The 19,922-nt window shown below is 34.2% G+C and overlaps 1 pseudogene; it reads right to left on the reverse strand.

Annotated features, from left to right (window-relative positions):
* Positions 1-851: 851 nt before the first annotated feature.
* On the reverse strand, positions 852-4,512 carry LOC116402436 (annotated as a pseudogene).
* Positions 4,513-19,922: the final 15,410 nt, after the last annotated feature.

A 19,922-nucleotide genomic window follows, 5' to 3' on the forward strand; every position in this document is an offset into this window, starting at 1 on the left:
GTTACCAAAAGTATTACCGACGTCGAATTCTCCATTGGCCAGAATGTTAGGACTAGTGAATCGAGGCAACTTTGTCTAATGCATCAAAGGGATGATGTCGACATAGACTTATCCCCGACGCAGTCCATGCTGATGTGTAGTCGACGTCGGTAGTGGAATACTCCCGACGTCATCTACATCCATCGAGGAAACGATAATCCCAATGACACGTCAGGAAATGTTTTCTCTGACGTCATCTACGTACGTCGGGGGAAACACATGATCTTGATGTATAAAATATGTTGGGATAAATTTATTTTTTATTTATTTGTTATTTTTACTAATTAATATTTTTTTTATTATCGTGAGGTATTATTTTTTGTTTCGCTTTGGAAGGCAAGAAACAAAATTTGCAACAAATTATTAAAATAAAAAAATTGCAATTGATAAAATAAAATACGAAATTTGTATAACAAAAATTACAATTAAGTTGTTCAAATTGTTCAAACCAATTACATTAAAAGAAAAAAACTACACCCATCTCCTAACACATAGTCGCGGATGCCAAAATTAAAGAATGTCTAACCTACAAATGACATAAAAGTATAGTTAGATATATATCACATATGAGAAATTGAATAAATTAAATGATGAAAAATACATACCCCAAGTGTCCACGACCCTCTCTGTGACCGACTCATATTCCCAACCATCTTTTTCATCTCTTCCATTTGTCGTGCATGGTCTGCCATTTGTCAATCATATTCCTCCCATATTCGTTGTTCTTCAATTAGGCAGTTGCATTTTCAAGGCTGACTTTTAGTTCGCTAACCTCTCTTAAGTGTGTCTGTTGGTCATAAGAGAAGGAAGAACTAGAAGTAGAGCCCTTCTAGGACTTGGGCTTGGGGCCCCCAACCAAGACCTTTTGAGTATTCTAGTCGTCTACCTAAAACGATCTCACATATCTCATCCCTAGAGAGTGGTTGAGAACCCTCTAAGATGGGCTGAGACTGACATTTCAACATTAGATTTTGTAGAATACAAGTTGTAAGTTATGAGATGATCAGAATTAAAATAGAAACTGTAATAAAAGTTAGGTTTAAGGATTAGGGTTTAGGGTTTCATAAACTTACATGCGCATCTGTTGCTGCTTGTGAAACGAACTCGCCAGTCCTACTGACGTGTGTTTCTTGAAATAACTCGACACGATCCACTGAGTGACTGTGTTCTTCAATGAGCTCGTGTTGTCGTTGAAGGAACGACTTAGATCTGCTCTTGTGGTTGTAAGGCTTCTTCGCTCTAGCAACCTTGTTGACCCTTGATTGCTTCTACATTCAAATAATGATCAAAACGTTACATCCAAACAACAAATTAAATGAAGTACCATTAATTAATTTTAAGGTAGAAGATATAAATCACTTAAAATTGTCGAGTCATGTAATGATCGCAAAGAAAGTGTCAAATTTTGCATGCGATTAACCAATCTCGGCGTCGGGTTTGCACGTGCTTCTTCAGGATCGTTGTACTTCTTGAAATGTTGGTGGTTATCTCCCCTGAATTCCTTCCACACGCTTAACAAATCGAGTAAGTGCTGGATTTTTGAAATCGAGCATGAACCATTGCTACAAAAGAAAAATACACAAGTATTAGTCTTCTACATATGTAGGTTCGTTAACATATATGTTAAATAATTTACAAACTTACTTGTAGGCCGCCCTTGACAACCTCGATGTACTCTCGAGGTACATTAACCCACTTCAGAGCCTGGTAAAAAATGTGTCTCACGTTAACACACTGATCGTGCAGCTGAAATGAACGACGTGTGGCAAGACAGACTTGTCCCCTCCTAGGGGGATTGAAATGGGGATATTCTCATTTTGCTGTACATACCTTTCCAAATCATGTTAAACATGATCTTTAATTTGGCTAAGTGTTGACATTGGAAAATGCCTAGGCGAGTGATAAGGCAATCCTCATCCTCAATCCAAAGATCGAAGTATTAACGTAGCAAGAACATTTGAAATAAGAAACTAACACCTCCTTTATACTAATTAAATCAACCTAGAGAAAGTTGAGATTAGATTACCTCTTACATCAAATATCTAGAAGCAAGATTCATAAATCTTGTTCTAAAGTGAGTCACTTCACAATCAAACTTGATCAAGGTTAGATTGATTCCCTCGCATGCATTCTATCACAAGAATTACAAATTCAGGGAAAACTCTCAAAATGAGATTTCAAATTACATTCATAAAAAATCTTGTTTTTACAAATGAATGGAGAAATGCATTATATAGCCTTGTAAAGGTTCTATCATAATTAATGAAAATATCAAAAGTCTCTAAAGCATTAACTAATTTTTTTATCTTCCAACAACTAATTTTCAACAACCATCTTTAATACTAAGCTATTAATGGTAGTTACCCTAACTTGGTAAATTAAAACAAATGGAAATTCAATAAAAATGTGATATTAAGTAAGTCATGAGGTCTTCAAGTTGCTGGCTTCATGAAAGCTTAATGTCTACCCCATAGTTCACTTCAATCGAGAAAACATTGACCTTCAAAATTCCAAATGGTCCTTCATCTCTTGTATTAGTATGTGGCACATAAAATTCACGGTGATCCGACCCTATCCATTCTTGTACATGATGAATGAATATAATGATTGTAGAATCTTTGATGGTTTAGATCTTGTAATTGGTCCTTCTGAAACGAGTGAATCTTTGTTGGTTTAGATCTTGTATGCATTGTTGTTAACTTTTTTAAGAACTTGGAAAGGTCCATTTCCTACTGGATGTAATTTTGTTTTTCTTTGAGACGAAAATCGGTCCTCGAAAATACACCTAAACCTAATAATTTGGTTTAAAAATCCGTTATCTTCTTCCTTTGTTGACTCTTGAAGCTACTTTGGAGTTGTTTTTTTCAATATTTTCTTTTACTTCATTGTGAAATGTCTTGATCAACTCTACCTTGTTTGTAGTTGCATCACTTACAAACACATTAGAAGGAATAGGCAGCAAATCAAGAGGTGTAAGTGGGTTAAATCAATAAACAACTCCAAAAGGTGAACAATGAGTTGTACTATGAATCATTCTATTATATGAAAATTTAAGAAATGGTAAAGAATCCCCCCAAGACTTTGAAATAATTGCTCGAAGTAAAGAACCCAAGGTTCTATTAACAACTTCTGTTTGCCTATTAGTTTGAGGATGTCACGTAGTTTAAAACAATAACTTCGTCCCCAACTTACCCCACAACACATTCCAAAAATGGCTTAAAAACTTTACATCCTCATCACTAACAATAATTTTAGGAATTCCATGCAACCTTACAACCTCTAACAAGTCAGCCACATGCTTAGAATCATCAGTTTTGTTATATGGTATAAAATATGCCATTTTACTAAATTTGTCCACAACAATAAAAATACTATCCTTACTCTTTTTAGTTTGTGGCAAACCAAGAAAAAAATCCATAAATATGTCAGTCCAAGGTTCATTAGACACATTCAAGGGAGTATACAATCCACTGAGTTGTGATATAGATTTAGCCTCTTTGCATTTAAAACATTGATTACAAACCTTATGAACATCATGTTTCATTTTAGTTCAAAAGAAATGCTCATGTAACATGTCATAGGTTTTATGAATTCTAAAATGCCCCATTAATCCACCCCATGAGCTTCTTTAAGAAGCAATTCTCTTATAGAACACTTAGGAACACAACGTTTACTTTTTAAAATAAAAAATCATGCAACACATAATAATCATCAACAACTTTTCCATCAACACAAGATGAATAAATCATTCCAAAATAAGTGTCATCTCTATATAACTTCTTAACAAGCTGAAATCCAAGAATTTTTGCATTAAGAGAAGTATAGAGATTGTACCTTCGTGACAAAGCGTCGACTACTAAAATATGATTAATCAGATGCATAAATGTACTAGGAGCATTAGTTAAACCAAAAGGCATAAGAAGCCATTCATACAAACCAAATTTAGTTTTGAAGAAAGTTATCCATTCATCTCCTTCGTGCATTTTAATTTGATGATATCAACTCAATCTTTGTAAAGAAACATGAACCATGCAATTCATCAAGCCTATCATCTAGCCTAGGAATACGATGACGATACTTTACAGTGATTTTGTTGATGGCCTTACAATCGACACACATGCGTCAAGTTCCATCCTTCTTTGGCACTAATAAAACCGGTACAGGACATGGGATAAAGCTTTCACGTACATACCCTTTCTCCATGAGCTCCTCCACTTGCCTTTGAATTTCTTTTGTCTCAGTTTAATTTGCTCTATAAGCTGGCCTATTTGGAATGGTAGCCCCGGGAATGTACTCTAACTTGTGCTCAATACCTCTAATAGGTGGTACTCCTTTAGGAGCTTCATCTTGCAATACATCTTCAAATTCCTACAAAAGAGATTGAAACACACTAGGCAAAGACAAATTGTTAATATTAGAGGTCGAATACCCTTCCTTATACACAAGTACAAATATTGATTTTTGGAAACGCATTGCCCTCCTCATTTCTTTCACTTTTGCAAAACAACTCACCTTACCTCTTTTTTTTTTATTCATTTTGCTTTTCACTTTTCACTCCACTCTTTCTTTCTTGTAGATTTTTATCTAACTTTTCACTCACCTCTTTTTTTCTTTCTCAATTCTTTTTCTTCAATTTTTTTCTTTCTCTCTAACTTTAATTGATTAGAAAACACACCATTCGAACATAAACGAACAAGAGTTGTTTTTTTCCATCTTTTGTAAAAGAATAACTATTCAACTACCCATCATACAAAATCTTTCAATCAAATTGCCATGATCGCCCAAGCAAAATATCTCTAGCATGCATAGGTAACACATCACATAGGACCTCGTCGTTATACTTTTTGAAGGTGAAAGAAATCAAAGCTTGAGAAACTACCTTCATTGTTCTACTATCATTGAGACCTTGAAGATTGTAAGGCTTAGGATGATGTTGAGTTGGAATTTGCAATTGTTTGATAAGAAAAGTACTAACAACATTTGTGCAACTTCCATTGTCAATTACAAGACTACAAGGAACCTCAGTAACTAAATACCCTGAGTGGAAAAGATTATCTCTTTGGTCTTCAATATCATTTCCTTAACTTGAGCACTAAGAAGTCTTCTTTTAACAAATGTCAATTTACTCTCATCTTCTAGTTATTCTTGATTTTCTTCAATTGCTTCTTCAATTAGCTCATCTCCCTCACTTTCTTCTCCATCGGTGAAAACTTCACCATTTTTAATGATCACAGTTCTTTTGTTTGGACAATCACGAGCAATATGTCCAATCCCTTGGCATTTCCAACATTTTATGTCTCAATTCTTTTCTCAAATTTCCTTCAATCCATCCAATTTTTCTTTACCCTTGGAGCTCTCAACCTTATCTTTCTTTTCAAACTCAACCTTTCTTTTAAGTTTGAAATCCACCATTCCACTATTTGAATTCTTTTGCCAAGTAGTAGTAGAAAAAGAAGTAGATTGAGAAGAAATATACCTCTTAAAGTGCATCTTCTTCCAAGCTAATTGCCCTTCAATTTTGACAGCAAGATGTAACAACTCTTTCATATCAAAGTATGTTTGTATATCCACTTGGTTGGCCAATTCTCGGTTCATTCCTCTAAGGAATCTTGCCATTGTATCTTCTTCATCTTCATCAATATTGGTTTTATTCATAAGGGTTTGAATTTCCTTATAATAGTCATCCACACTTTTGGATCCTTGTTGTAAAGTGTAAAACATGTTCTTGAGTTCTCGAATGTAGTGCTTAGGAATGTACCTCCTCCGCATTAGGGCTTTCAATTCCTCCCAAGTTTCAATTGGCTCTTCATAGTTCCTTCTCCATTCAAGTTTCAATCATGTCCACCGAACACTCACATAATCCACAAATTCAGCTACAACAAGCTTCGTTTTCCTTTCTTCACTAAAATTATGGCAACAAAAAACATGCTCAATTTTGCTCTCACATTGCAAACATTCCTCCAGACCTGTTGTCCCATGAAAGGTAGGAATTTTGAGCTTCACTCCTCTTATCCCTCTTTCTTCCTTTCTTTCATTTTGGTACTCCCTTTCAACCTCTCTTTCTGATAACATGCCCCTTCCCTCTCTTCTTTATGTTTTTCTACCTTGGCCTAACACTCTCCTCCTCTTGAATTTTGTACGGCTAAAAGGGTTTCATTATCCTCATTCACTTCATTTTCAACTCCCTTGTTCAAGACTTCTCCATGGTGATGATTCCTTAATGCTACCTTCATCATATCTAATTAATCTGACAAGTCATTAATTACTTGAGTTAAACGAACAATTGGTCCTCCTTGTGCTTCTATCCTCCAAACTTCACGAATCTCCCCATCATTTTTCACTTTTTGATTCATAGTGAATAGATTAAAAGGGACCTCACACACTCAGCTCACTAATTGTTCACTCGGAACACTCGTGTTTACACACAAAAGACAGGCTATTTGGGAAAGTAGCTAAATTATGATATTGGGTAGGATTATGCAATCCTTGAAATACTGAGCTATTCAATAAAAGCAAGACAAGATACTTATGAAACTAACTACAAAAAGAATAAAAGAAAAAATGAAAGGTTCAAACAAATAAGGAAGTACATAATTTTGGATGAAACGGAACACAGAAATTGATAAAACATTCTCTCTAACGAAAAATAATCTCACACACTCAGCTCACTATTTGTTCACTCGAGAACACTCGTGTTTGCACACAAAAGGTAGGCTATTTGGGAAGGTAGATAAATTATGATTTTGGGTAGGTCTATGCAATCCTTAAAATAGTGACCTATTCAATATAAGCAAGGCAAGATAACTATGATATCAACCACAAAAAGAACAAAAAAATGAAAGGTTCAAACAAATAAGGAAACACGCAATTTTCAAATGAAACATAATACATAAATGGAGATTTGCAAATAGAAAGGTTTTAACCAATGAATTTGACAAACTATTCTTCTTGGAAGTTGAAGATAAGAGGCAGATCTAAAAGTTTGTTGAAGGGCATAAGGTGAAATTCAGTCATTTGCAAGGAGAAAGAAAATGAAAGAAGTTTGGAAGTCACAAATTTAAAGATCTTCAACAATTAATGATAGGAAGGTGAAAAGACATTCAAATGATCATGCAATTGACTTAGGGAATGGAAGAAACATGGAAAGAGTTAATGTAATAACTAATTTATGCAAATTTTGATTACAAATAAAGATTAATCACAAAATTTTTATGAATAATTGCAAGAACAATTTTTTTCTTCTTTTTTTTTTTTACTTTTCCTCTCCGCATTTTTTTTCTTCTAATTTTTACTTTCCTTCACAAACTTGTTTTTTCAATATGTAAAACATAATAAGATTGAAGTAAGATAAAAATATGAGGAACAATTTATGAAAAACAAGAAATGATAAGATGAAATTAAAAACTAGAATTAAAAGTTTGCAAGAAAGAAAGATAGAATTAGAGGTGTAAGTTCAACTGGAATAACCCAACAATCCGGACTACCCAACCCATATTATATGGGTTTGGTTGGGTTAGTTTAAAATGTGGGTTGGGTTGGGTTGAAATTTTTTGTTTTTTCTGGTTGGGTTGTGTCTCATGTTGGGGGTTGAAAATTTTGGTTCAACCCAACCCGAAATAATAATATATAATTTGAGTTGTCAACTCAACCAACCCAAAAATATGAATTGGGTTGAGAATGTCTCCCAATCAAATCTGTTTACACCTATAGATAAAATCAATATTATAGTAGGCCACAAAGATGCAGCCTATGCTCTGATACCAAATGATAAGGCAGTCTGAATCCTCATTCCAAAGATCCAAGCATACGAGCAATAAGTTTTGAAAATAAGAAACTAATACCTCCTTATACTAATTTAGATGAATCAAAGTGAAAGTTAGGATTAGATTACCTCTTAGATCAAAGATATAGAAGCAAGATTTGGAAATCTTATTTTAAATTGAGTCACTCCATAATCAAGCTTGATCAAGGTTTAATTGAATGTCTCACATGCATTCTATCTTAAGAATTATTAAGTGAAAAGTCTCAAAATGAGATTTCCAAATGCATTCATCAAAAGACTTGTTTGTACAATTGGAATGATAAAAGCATTATATATAGCCTTGTAGAGATTCTATCCTAATTAATTAAAATACCAAAAAGTCAAAATAAGATATTAACTAAGTTTTCTATCTTCCGACAACTAATTTCCAACCACCATCTTTGATACTAAGCTATTAGTAGTAGTTACCCTAACTTGTCAAATTAAAACAAATGAAAGTCCAATAAAAATGTGATATTAACTAAATCTTGAGGTTTTCAAAGTGTTCGGTTCATGGAAGTTTATTTTCTACCCCATAGTCCACTTCAATCGAGAAAACATTGACCTTCAAAACTCTAAATGATCCTTCATCTCATGTATTAGTACGCGGCACATGAAATTGAGAGTAAATTGACCCTATTCTTATTGTATATGAAGAATGAATGATTGTTGTATCTTTGATGCCTTAGATCATGTAATTGGTTCTTCTAGAACGAGTGGAACACCATGATTCTCATTAGAATTTGTTGAGGACCTTTCAATGAATATAAATGCATATCCTTGGTTCAAGAATCCCAGAATCTGAAAGCTTTTAGAGTAAAACTAGAACAAGGAAACTGTTGAAGCACCACTTTGGACCTCAAAATAAAAACTTAGTCAGAGGTATCGTCGTTGGCCATTTCTAGGGTACAAAGACCTGAACTGCTCAAACCTGCCCAATTTTCAGGCAAGGAAACAACTTTCGGTGATTTCTTACATTTGCCAAAGTTTGCTCAACTTTTCGAAGTATTGGCCACTATTTGGTCCTTTTGGTTCACACCTCAATACTCCACATAAAGCTCCCTTCTCGACCAATGCTTTGAGTGAATGTGTATATGACCTTTCAACAAATTTAGATGCATGTCCTTGGTTCAAGAAACCCTGAATCAAAAAGCCTTAAGACCAACACTTTAGACCCCAAAATTGATACTTATTTTGAGGCATCGTCGTTGGTCTTTCTTAAGGTAACAAGGCATAATCTGCTCAAACTTGATCCATTTTTGAGCGAGGAAACAACTTTTGGTGGTTTCTTACTCTTGGCAAAGTTTGCTTAACTTTTCGAAGCATTAGACACTTTTCAATTATCTTGGTTCACTCATTTGTACCCCACCACGTAGCTTCCTTCCTGACCAATGCTTTTAGTTAATGTGTAGTGGACCTTTCAACGAATATAGACACATTTTCTTGGTTAAAGAATCCTGGAATCAGAAAGCCTTAAGAACAAAACATAACAAGGAAATCGTTGAAGGACAACTTTGGACTCCAAAATAAGAACTAAATTTGGGGCGTTGTTGTTGGATGATACGTGCAAGAATGATCGTTATTATAGCCCTTTTTATTAGAATAATGAGGTTAAAACACATAAGGAGATGATTAGAATGCATGACTTATGTTGGAAACACATAATTATTTTGAAATACAACTTACATAAATGACGTTCTTGTTTTACGTTGTTATCATGTTTAAACATAGGACAAGTGGGAAAGGAAGAAAGAAGCAGCTCATACATGACATCCCGCTCAATGGATATTAACAACTCCAGGCAAGGGACCAAAAAATCAAGCGAGAAAAGCTCACAAGAAGACAAGAATGGCAGTTGGAACGATGTGCCCTCACAGGGCCAGAGGACAGCACTGATACACTTAGAGGAATAAAAGTTTCCCATAGAAAAGCAGCCTATACAAGCAGTTCGTCTCCACCAAGAGAAGAAGACCCGAATAGGTCGAAGAAAGTCTGTATAGAGAGAGAGAGAGAGGGAGGGAGAGAGAGCTTGAGCAAGCTACCTAGAGAGTATACAACTGTGAAGAACAAAAAGATTATTTGTCATTAATTCCCTAACTTGTAGTAGCAATCCCCTTTCTCTTATTTCCATCTTTGTTATTTTCATTTATATTGTACATATCCTTTCTAAACCCATACTCACATTGTTTGATATTTTTATATAAATATAGTCGTTCAATCCATTATCTCTCTTCTTCTTCAAGTTAACGTGTTATCAATTGTTTGAGTAGGTAATAACTCTTGATAAGAAGAGGTTCTTATACATTTTAACGTGTTAATTGTACTTTTGTGAATTTTTTGTCAGCATAAGTTGCTAACTACCTGAGAGGGAAAGTAGCTAGAACTTAATTAACATGTGAGAAGAGGAACTCTAACTCTCCGGGAAAGTGTTTCTAACATTTGGATCCCAAAAGGAGAGCAAGTATGGACAGTGGTAAGTGAGAAGTAACCGTCCTTAATCACGAAATGCTATAAGATGCATAAGTGGTTTCTTCTAGATATAACTCGCCTAGCCATATTTGGTCATATAGATCTCTAAAAAGTAGTCAGGTGTGACATATATGCATTTAAGAGAAGCATACCTTAATCACAAATGTGTCTTAGCAAGTTATATCGCGTCAAGGTTATCTGTTTACTTATCCAAATGATATCATGCAGACATTCATACCCTCTTTCCATAGTGTAAATTAGATGCAGTATTTTATGTTTCTCTTCACGTTGCCTTACAGACTTTTGTTGTGCAATTAACTAATTCTTACATTTTTTATTCTTTAATTCTTCCAACCTCTCTAAATGAAGAGTAGAACCTAGAACTAATATCTAAAACAATTTCCTGTGTTCGATCCTGGATCATCTAAGTAAACCTACTATTTCGCTTGCATTTGGGCAAGCAGTAGGAAAACTTGTAATCAATGAGGACTTAAGAATCACGGGATGAAGAGGTACATTGTGAGCATTTCACATGCTATGAGCATACCCAATGACCCATCGCCTTAAATGAAGCACACTCTACAAAGAGTTACAGTGAGTGCATTACGCACAATGAACTAACTCAGTGATGTATTGCACTTACATTAAACATAACTGAAACTATTAAGTCCAAACTTTGAATTGAACCAACCATTGGCCTTTTTTAGGGTATAAACACCTGACCTACTCCAACCTATCTCATTTTTAGGAGAGGAAACAACTTTCGGAGGTTTGTTACTCTTGCCAAAGTTTGGTAAACTTTTCAAAACATTGGACACTTTTCGGTCATTTTTTGGTTCACACCTCAGTACTCCACCATGAAGCTCTTTCCTAGATCGATACTTTGAGTGAATGTTTAGTGGACCTTTCAACGAATATAAAGGCATGTCCTTGGTTCAACAAACCATGAATAAAAAAGCCTTAAGATCAAAACAAAACAAGAAAACCGTTGAAGGACCATTTTGGACCTCAAAAAAGATTATTAGTATGAGGCATCGTCATTGGCCTTTTTTAAGGTACTAAGACCCGATCTGCTCAAACCTGGCCCATTTTCGATCGAGGAAATAAATTTTGGTGGTTGCTTACTCTTGGCAAAATTTGCTCAACTTTTCGAAGCATTGGCCACTTTTTAATCGTTTTTGGTCCACACCTTTGTGTCCCACTATGGTGCTCCCTTCCATACCGATCCTTTTAGTGAATGTGTAGAGGACCTTTCAATGAATAAAGATGCATGCCCTTGGTTAAAGAAGCTCTGAATCAGAAAGCCTTCAGACCAAAACATAACAAGGGAACCATTAAAGGACCACTTTTGACCCTAGAATAAAAACTGAGTCAGGGGCGTCGTCATTGGCCTTTCTTAGGGTATAACACCTGACCTTCTCAAACCTAGTACATTTTCTGGAGAGGAAACAACTTTTGGTGGTTTGTTACTCTTACCAAAGTTTAGTCAACATTTGTAAAAAATTGGCCAATTTTGGTTCACACCTTAGTACTCCACTACATAGCTCTATTCCAGATTGATGCTTTGAGTGAGTGTTTAGCGGACCTTTCAACCAATATAGACACATGTCCTTGGTTCAAGAATCCTTGATTCAGAAAGCCTTTGGACCAAAACAGAACAAGGAAATAGTTTACGGACCACTTTGGACCCCTAACTAAAAACTAAGTATGGGGCATCGTCATTGGCCTTTTTTAGGGTACCAAAACCTGAACTGCTCAAACCTGGCTAATTTTCAAGCAAGGAAACAACTTTCGTTGATTTCTTACTCTTTCTAAAATTTGCTCAACTTTTCGAAGCATTAACCACTTTTCAATCGCTTTGGTTCACACCTAAGTACTCCATCTGAAGCTCCCTTCCTGACCGATGCTTTGAGTGAATGTGTAGAAAGCCTTTCAAACAATTTAGACGCATGCCCTTGGTTCAAGAATCCATGAATCAGACAGCCTTAAGACCAAAACATAACAAGGAAACCATTGAAAAAAAGTTTTGGACCCAAAATAAAAACTTAGTCGGGGCCATTGTCGTTTGCCTTTTATAGGATGCCAAGACCTGAACTACTTAAGTCAGGCCTATTTTGAAGCGAGGAAACAAATTTTGATGGTTTCTTACTCTTGCCAAAGCTTGCTCAACTTTTCGAAGCATTGGCCACTTTTCAATCATTTTGGTTTACACCTTAGTACCCCACCATGGAGCTCCCTTCCAGACCAATGCTCTTAGTGAATGTGTAAAGGACCTTTCAACAAATGTAGACATATCCCCTTGGTGAAAGAATCCCATAATCATAAATCCTTAAAACCAAAACAAAACAAGGAAACTGTTGAAGGACCTTTTTGGACACCGAAATAAAAACTGAGTATGAAGCATCTTCCTTGGCCTTTTTTAGGGTACGAACACCTGACTTGCTCAAACCTGACCCATTTTTGGTAGAGGAAACAACGTTCGGTTGTTTCTTTGTGTTGCCAAAGTTTGGTTAACTTTTCAAAGCATAGGCCACTTTTTTATCATTTTGGTTCACACCTCAGTTCTTCACGATACAACTCCCTTCCCGATCGATGCTTCATGTGAATGTGTAGAGTATCTTTTAATGAATGTAGACACAAGTCCTTGGTTCAAGAATCCCAAGATAAAAAAGCCTTAAAACCAAAACAGAACACAAACTTTGGCAAGAGTAACAAACCACTGAAAGTTGTTTCCTCTTTCATGTAACAAACCACTGAACCAAAACGATCATGCCCCAAACGATCATGCCCCAAAACAAAACAAGGAAATCAGTGGAGAAGAGGTCCTATGTGTAAATCTTCCCACTTCTGCATTTAAGTACAATACCTTTCTAAAAAAACAAAAAACAAAAAAGAAGGATCATTTTGGAGTCTAAAATAAAAACTGAGTTTGGGCATCAATGTTTGCCTATTTTAGAGTGACAACATCTAAACTACTCAAACCAGACACATTTTCAAAGAGGAAACAACTTTCAGTGGTTTGTTACTTTTGCCAAAGTTTGGTCAACTTTTCGAAGCATTTGCCACTTTTCAAAGCATTGACCACTTTTCGATCGTTTTGGTTCACGCCTGATCAGTACTCCACGATGGAGCTTCCGTTCTAATCGATACTTCAAGTGAATGTATAGAGGACCTTTCAACGAATGTAGATGCATGTCCTTGGTTAAAGAATCCTGAAATCAGAAAGCCTTAAGATCAAAACAAAACAAGGAAACCATTGAAGGACCACTTTTAACCCCAAAACAAAAACTTAGTTTGGGGCATGATCGTTTGCCATTGAATAATGCATGAATGGAAGAAAGATTGAAATGATTTATTGATGGCATGAGCAAGAAAGAAAAAGTGCATGGATGTTATTTCTTGTTTTCTTGGTGGTTCCTTATGAGAGTCTATTATACACTTATCTTGCCTTAATCTTGCATGATTTTAAATAGGAAAAATAACATTCACAATTTTGAGGCCATTTTTTTAAAAATTTTATCTTATTATCTCATGCATTAATGAATTCTTTGATAAGTCATGATGAACATATGATCCTTTAGAAAATATTACTTGTGCTTAAAATCATTTTTTGTCATCCTAAAAGTTCAGTCATCCCATTGAGTCTAGTAGATAAATCGTAGAATAGGAAAAGCCCAACTGAAGCAAAACAAAAGTTTTCTAACATAGTAGAAAAAACTAAAAGAGAAAATCCAAAGAATGAAAAGATAAAAGTAAAGTTGGGGTGTTTGTTGGGAATATATTTGACGTACTTTTTGTAGTTTAACTCTCCCACTATTTCTGTTGGATTTTATGTCTTAAAACTCGTAGATACTAAATGTGATTCGTTGACCGTTATTAAGAAAGTGTTATTATTGTAATGTCAATAGTGTTTTATTAATTATATTATAAGTTTTGTCTTAATAAGCTAAATCTAATAAACTAACATTCCAAGTTGTTTGTTGAGTCTTGAACTATATGTACAACATGGGTCAATGTTCGAAATACAACTTAAAGGGTCTATAGTAAAGAGATAAGACTAGGTACTTTATTTAGGTAATACTATAGATACGACTCACTTTGTATTTGTTACAAACGCAATGATCCAACACGTTCATGTAGGTGACATACGACAGAAGGTATCATATGCAAGGAGTTTGCATAAGATCGAAGCACAAAGTAGTAACCATTAGATGTAAATCTGTTAAGTAGTTAGGTTTCTATTTCATTAGGATGACCTATGGAACTTAGTGTTAATCCTAAGTATATTATCAACTATTGTTCGCGAGGGATTGTCCTTTGATTTGTACAGGTGAGAGTGGCTAGATTATCGACTTAATATGCTTATCATTTTGGGGATAAAACCAAGTGGGAAGTTGGAAACATAATCGCACAAGATGAAATTCACTCATTCCTGACTTTAAAGTAATTAGATGTGATAAGCAAATAATTTACATTGATTAGCTGAAGCATAAAATAAATAACTTTAAAGCTAAATTTTCAGCCTCTAATGATGAGTTGGAACTTCAAGAGTCACTTGGACACTCATGGGACATAATGAATCTAGAAATTAAGATTCATTCACATCTTTAATGCATTTCTAGATTCCTTCACATCTTTAATGCGTTTCTAGATTCATTCACATCTTTAATATGTACTTATTCAATTATATGTACTTTCATTTATTAGTGAAGTTGAAAGGGCATAAAATTAAATGTTGTGTCCTTTTATAAAACATTTTAATTAGTATAAATAGAGTTGTAGTTTCCACATTTTAGATATAGACAACTTGAATTTGAATGAAATTTCTCATAGAGTGTTATCTTTCAAGCTTTATGCTTTCCTTTGTATTCTTGTATTAGAATGCATGTTTTTGGACTTTCAATCTAGTTTGATCAATAAGATTGTGAAGAGTTCGAAATCTTGAAGCTAGGAACAATTTCTCCTTTCTTCTTGATCTTTTATCAATCTTCCAAAGTCAAAATCTGTTTAGCTTTTGTTGGGGTTGTTTAACTATTTATTTAATTGGGATTATGGTAATTTCGTTTATCAATAGATGAGTGTTTTCTTAAATAGTGTCTCAATGACTTAATTAAAGGGTTCTACCCTCTCTATAGCACAAGAGGGGTTTCTGTTTATTGGTCGAACCATAAATGGGTTGTTCATTAGAGGATAATTGGTATTTAAGGATTAAAAATAACTCAGTGGTAAAACGATAATTTGACTCAATTGGTGACAGACACTTGAGAAGGACTAACATACTGTTATTCGTCTATATCCGTGAACACATAAATATATCTACAGTGAAAATAGTTCAACTATGAGTCTTTAATGGAGTGTACACAACTGAATAGTATTGATTAATGTAATTAATGAGTTTAGCCAATTAATCTCATAGTGAGGAGTGGAATTACAAAATTTAGTGGAATGACCAATTAGTTAGTGAATGTTGATTAGCTTGGTCTAGAATGTTTTAGCAAGTTAATCTCGAATGGTTAAAGCTCATGATCTATGGGTCCATTAGGTTCATTTGCTAGCTTATAAGGAACTAACTTAGAATGGTCTGTTGAATTAGTTCAGATAGTTTGAATTAGGTGAGGAAGGAGAAACTGACAAACATATATGATATAATTGTTGGTTATTTGTTCAGAGATGGAGCTTTATGTTTAAATATGATTTAAATATAAAAAAAATATGAATATGAGTTCATACTCATATTATATGAACCAAGAAATTAGATTTGAATCAAACGAACAAGTTGAAGAAATGGAATGCTTGGAAGTTGAAAAGTTATTTAGCCAACCCAAAGTTATAAAATTAAATGTTTAAGGAATTATGTGTTTATTTAATGTAATGTTTTATCATTTATTATAGTAGTTGAAAGGGCATAAAATTAAATGTTGTGACATTTCATTTAATATTTTAATTAATATAAATATGGTTGTAATTCTCACATTTTAAAAAAAGATTTTGGATGAATAAAATCTAAAATTTTTAAAATGTAAAATTTTGTTTCTTGTGCGTTCTTGTGATAGAATGAACGAATATTTGAAGCATTCAAGTGACAATTGATCTACCTTACTTATAGAGTGCTTTAGAAGATCAGGAGTTGTTGGGAGTTTCTAACTTTATCCAGTCCTCAGTTTGTTAGATCATGTAACACTACAAGACATTAGAAGTCTCCCGACGCCGACATGTGCCGGCAGAACTGCGTCAGGGGACCCTTCTCGATGCGCGAACAGTGCAACGTCAGGAATCTATTTCTCCGTACACTTATATTACCGATAGATGAAAAACATCAGCAAAACTTCATACCAAACGTCACATTCATACGTCGAGAGTATGTCAAAAGCAACACTCCAGGTAAATGTTGGAAGAAGGCTTTTCCTGATGTTATGTGGGGAAAACATGTCCCCCGACATGTTGTTCAAACGTCAGGAGATATATTAAATATATATATTTAAATTTATTGAATTTTTTCTTTTTTAATCGTGCGGTATTCTTTTTGGTTCCAATTCGATTTAAATTTAATAAAATTGTAAAAAAATCAGCAACAAATTAATTACTAAATAATTATATAAATTACCAAATAAAAATTAAATATATTATAAATTAAATATTACATTGTCTAACAATTTTGAATGTTGTAAAGAAATTACATAAAAAGGAAAAAAGTAGTCTTAATCTCCTGATGGTCACAGACAACATATTCCTATAAGTCCACGTCTATAATGATGCAAAAGTAAATTTAGATATATATATTATCGAATGTAAATTAAACAACTTAAAAGTTGAAAAATAAGAACCGCAATTGCTCACAATCCTTTCTATGTCCAACTCATTTCTTCCATTTATCAGACATTTTTTTGCATTTGTTGGACATGCAACTCTGACGTTCTTCTCTGTTATTCAATCAAGCGTTTAGCTTTGTCAAACTCGATTCTTTGTTGCTCAATCAGGACTTTCGCTTTGTCAGACCCGAACTTTAGGTAGTGTAGATGTTCCAAAGAGTTTAAAGAGGTTAGAAAGAAAGGAAAATTTTGTTTGAGTATTAAAGAATAGCACCTTAGGCTTTTTGAGAATTTAAGGTCGAGGAAAAAGAAGGATCATAGAGGTTAGGCATTGTAGCTAACATTTGAAAGAAGTTTCTCACAACTCACTTGGTCATTTGCACTCAAAATGGTCTTAAAAGTTCAAAATTTGAATCTAGTTTATTGATGAGGGCTACTGGATATTTTGAATATGAGAAAGTTAGCGTTTTGGATAAGAGAAGGCGAGAAGGTATGTTCGTCAGTGAATTTGAGTAAGATGCACTACTAGAAGGCTACAAAATGCATAGTTTGGCGTTTTACTCTAAAACTTTGCGGTAAGAAATTTAACTCATTTTAGAGAAACTTTGTAGAAGGAAGTTTTATCAAAAGAGTTACGAATTTTAAGTAAACTTTTCTAAGTGGGGTTATGCAGTCTTAGCGAGAAACTAGGTAAGATGGTCTTGAAAGATAGCTATGCGTTTTGCACAACTATGTGGCATGATTAAGGCAATCGATTTAAAGATTTAGAGAAGTGTCAAAGCCTTGTTAGCATACATTTTAAAGTGTAAAAGTAAAAAGGAGGTGTCTTAATAAGGTTTAAGGTGGCGTTAAGCAAGGATGAGGTGTCAACGTAAATTCATGCAATAGACTCTTTAATTAGATTACTTCATATTCATTTTTATCACAATACACTCGTGCTTTTTGAATGAAATTACTCCCAAAAGTTTCCATTTTGAGTCTATTTTCTAAGATGGGGCTGCTCGTTTAATTTGAGTAAGGGAGGGTTGCGTTTTAGTTGTTGAAAGCAAGCAAGGAAGAATACGAGTGTTTTCTGAACAAAGTGGACTTCCAAAAGGCTGTAGTGTTCATCCATTGGAATTTGAAGTTGAAATTTTGAGGTAAGGATATTAAGACATTTCGCAACAACTTTATAGAAAAAAAGTATTTTCATTTGAGTTCTGAATTGTATGTTATAAGGCTCTAAAGAAGAAGTAGAGTTCTAGCCGAGAATGAGGTTTTGGGCAGTAGAGGTCAGTGGCCGAGCCTAAGAAATTAGCATGGCATGTTGGACATGTGTTTTGGATTCAAAGAGGTTTTTGGAGATGTTTTGAGGCTGTTTTTTATGATTTGGAAATTAATTAGAGTTGTTTCATTATTTCAGGACAAGAGGAAATCGGGTAAGCTTATCGACGAAGGGTTTGATCTGCGATCAGTGAGTGAATAATAAATGATTTATGAGTAACATAATGATTTCTAAACAAACATGTCTACACGTGTTTACAAGCCATTCTTTAAGTATGCTTTGAAATTACTATGAAGTTGTGATAAGTCTTATTTCTATTCATCAAGCAAGGTTATGAAAAGTGTTGAAGCATGATATTTAAATAAATATTTCAAAGCATGAGTTTAGAAACGTTTTTATCAAAGCATGTATTTATTGATAAGATTTGCAAGATATGATTTATGAAAAGTGTAAATTTAGTAGAATAGTTTAAAAGAGAAAACCATGGTACTCTATATACCGAGTTCTTGATGGTCAATGTGCACAGTCAGGGGTATAGGGCTATGTTGACCACTTAGTCGCTACCACCGAGTTCAGGCAAGAATAGTATGATCAAGGGTGCTCTACTATCTTAATCGAGTTTATTATAAATAGTATGACTAAAGGTGCTCTGCTATCTTGTTTAAGTTTTTTCTGGGTATAAAGTATATTGAGTTAAATGAGTATTTAAATGTTAGAAAATGTTCAGTTTAAAAGATTTCATAAAGATTATATGTTATGTTTATGAGATGTTTAAAGTTTATCTCTTTTAAAAGTCTATTTTATAAAACTATCATTCATTGGGCTTTATCTCACCCTAATTTCCAATGTTTTTCCACTTTTCAGGTGGAGATCTTGATCTGAGGTCCTGATCGTTGTCTTCAGACTGCTGTGCGAAGTTGCTGAAGTAGTTTAGTTCTAAGGGTCAGTTTTAATTAGTTTAAATCTTATCATGTACATGGTTATGCATAAGGTTAAATGTAATTGTTTAATTTCGGTTTTGGCTGTAAGTAAAGTTTGTTGTAAGACCTTCTTTTTCTATTTGACTATAGGAAATAAAATTTGGCAAAGTATTAAAGAAGTTGGCATTTGAATAAATCCACGAAAATGATTAAGCGATAAAATCTTTTATGGTTAAGTATAAGTTTTGTAATTAAAAAGTTAATTCGCGAGGAAGTTTTGAGAAAATAAGGATTTGCAATAAGTTGTGAAGTCTTGGCTAAAATGAGGGGTTTGGGTAGTCTCCGTGATAAGAACCAAGGGTTTTGTGATGAAGAAGTCTGCGAGGAAGCCTTGAAGTTTAAGTTTGCGATAAGTGTTCTCAGCGAGTAAAAGTTGGTTAGTTATCGAAGAAAATTTCTTGTAGTAAAAATATAACCATGCAATTAGGTTATTCGCGAGAAGTATGAAATGGTTAAAGTTATTTGTGGTATGGGGTTAGGCAAGAAGTAAGGTCTGACGAAGAAATGTCAAATCTGATTTTACAGGGGTTAACATGTAAGATTACAAAGTTAAAGCCCGA

Source organism: Cucumis sativus, chromosome 3, assembly GCF_000004075.3.
Source record: "Cucumis sativus cultivar 9930 chromosome 3, Cucumber_9930_V3, whole genome shotgun sequence".
Lineage (NCBI taxonomy): Eukaryota > Viridiplantae > Streptophyta > Magnoliopsida > Cucurbitales > Cucurbitaceae > Cucumis > Cucumis sativus.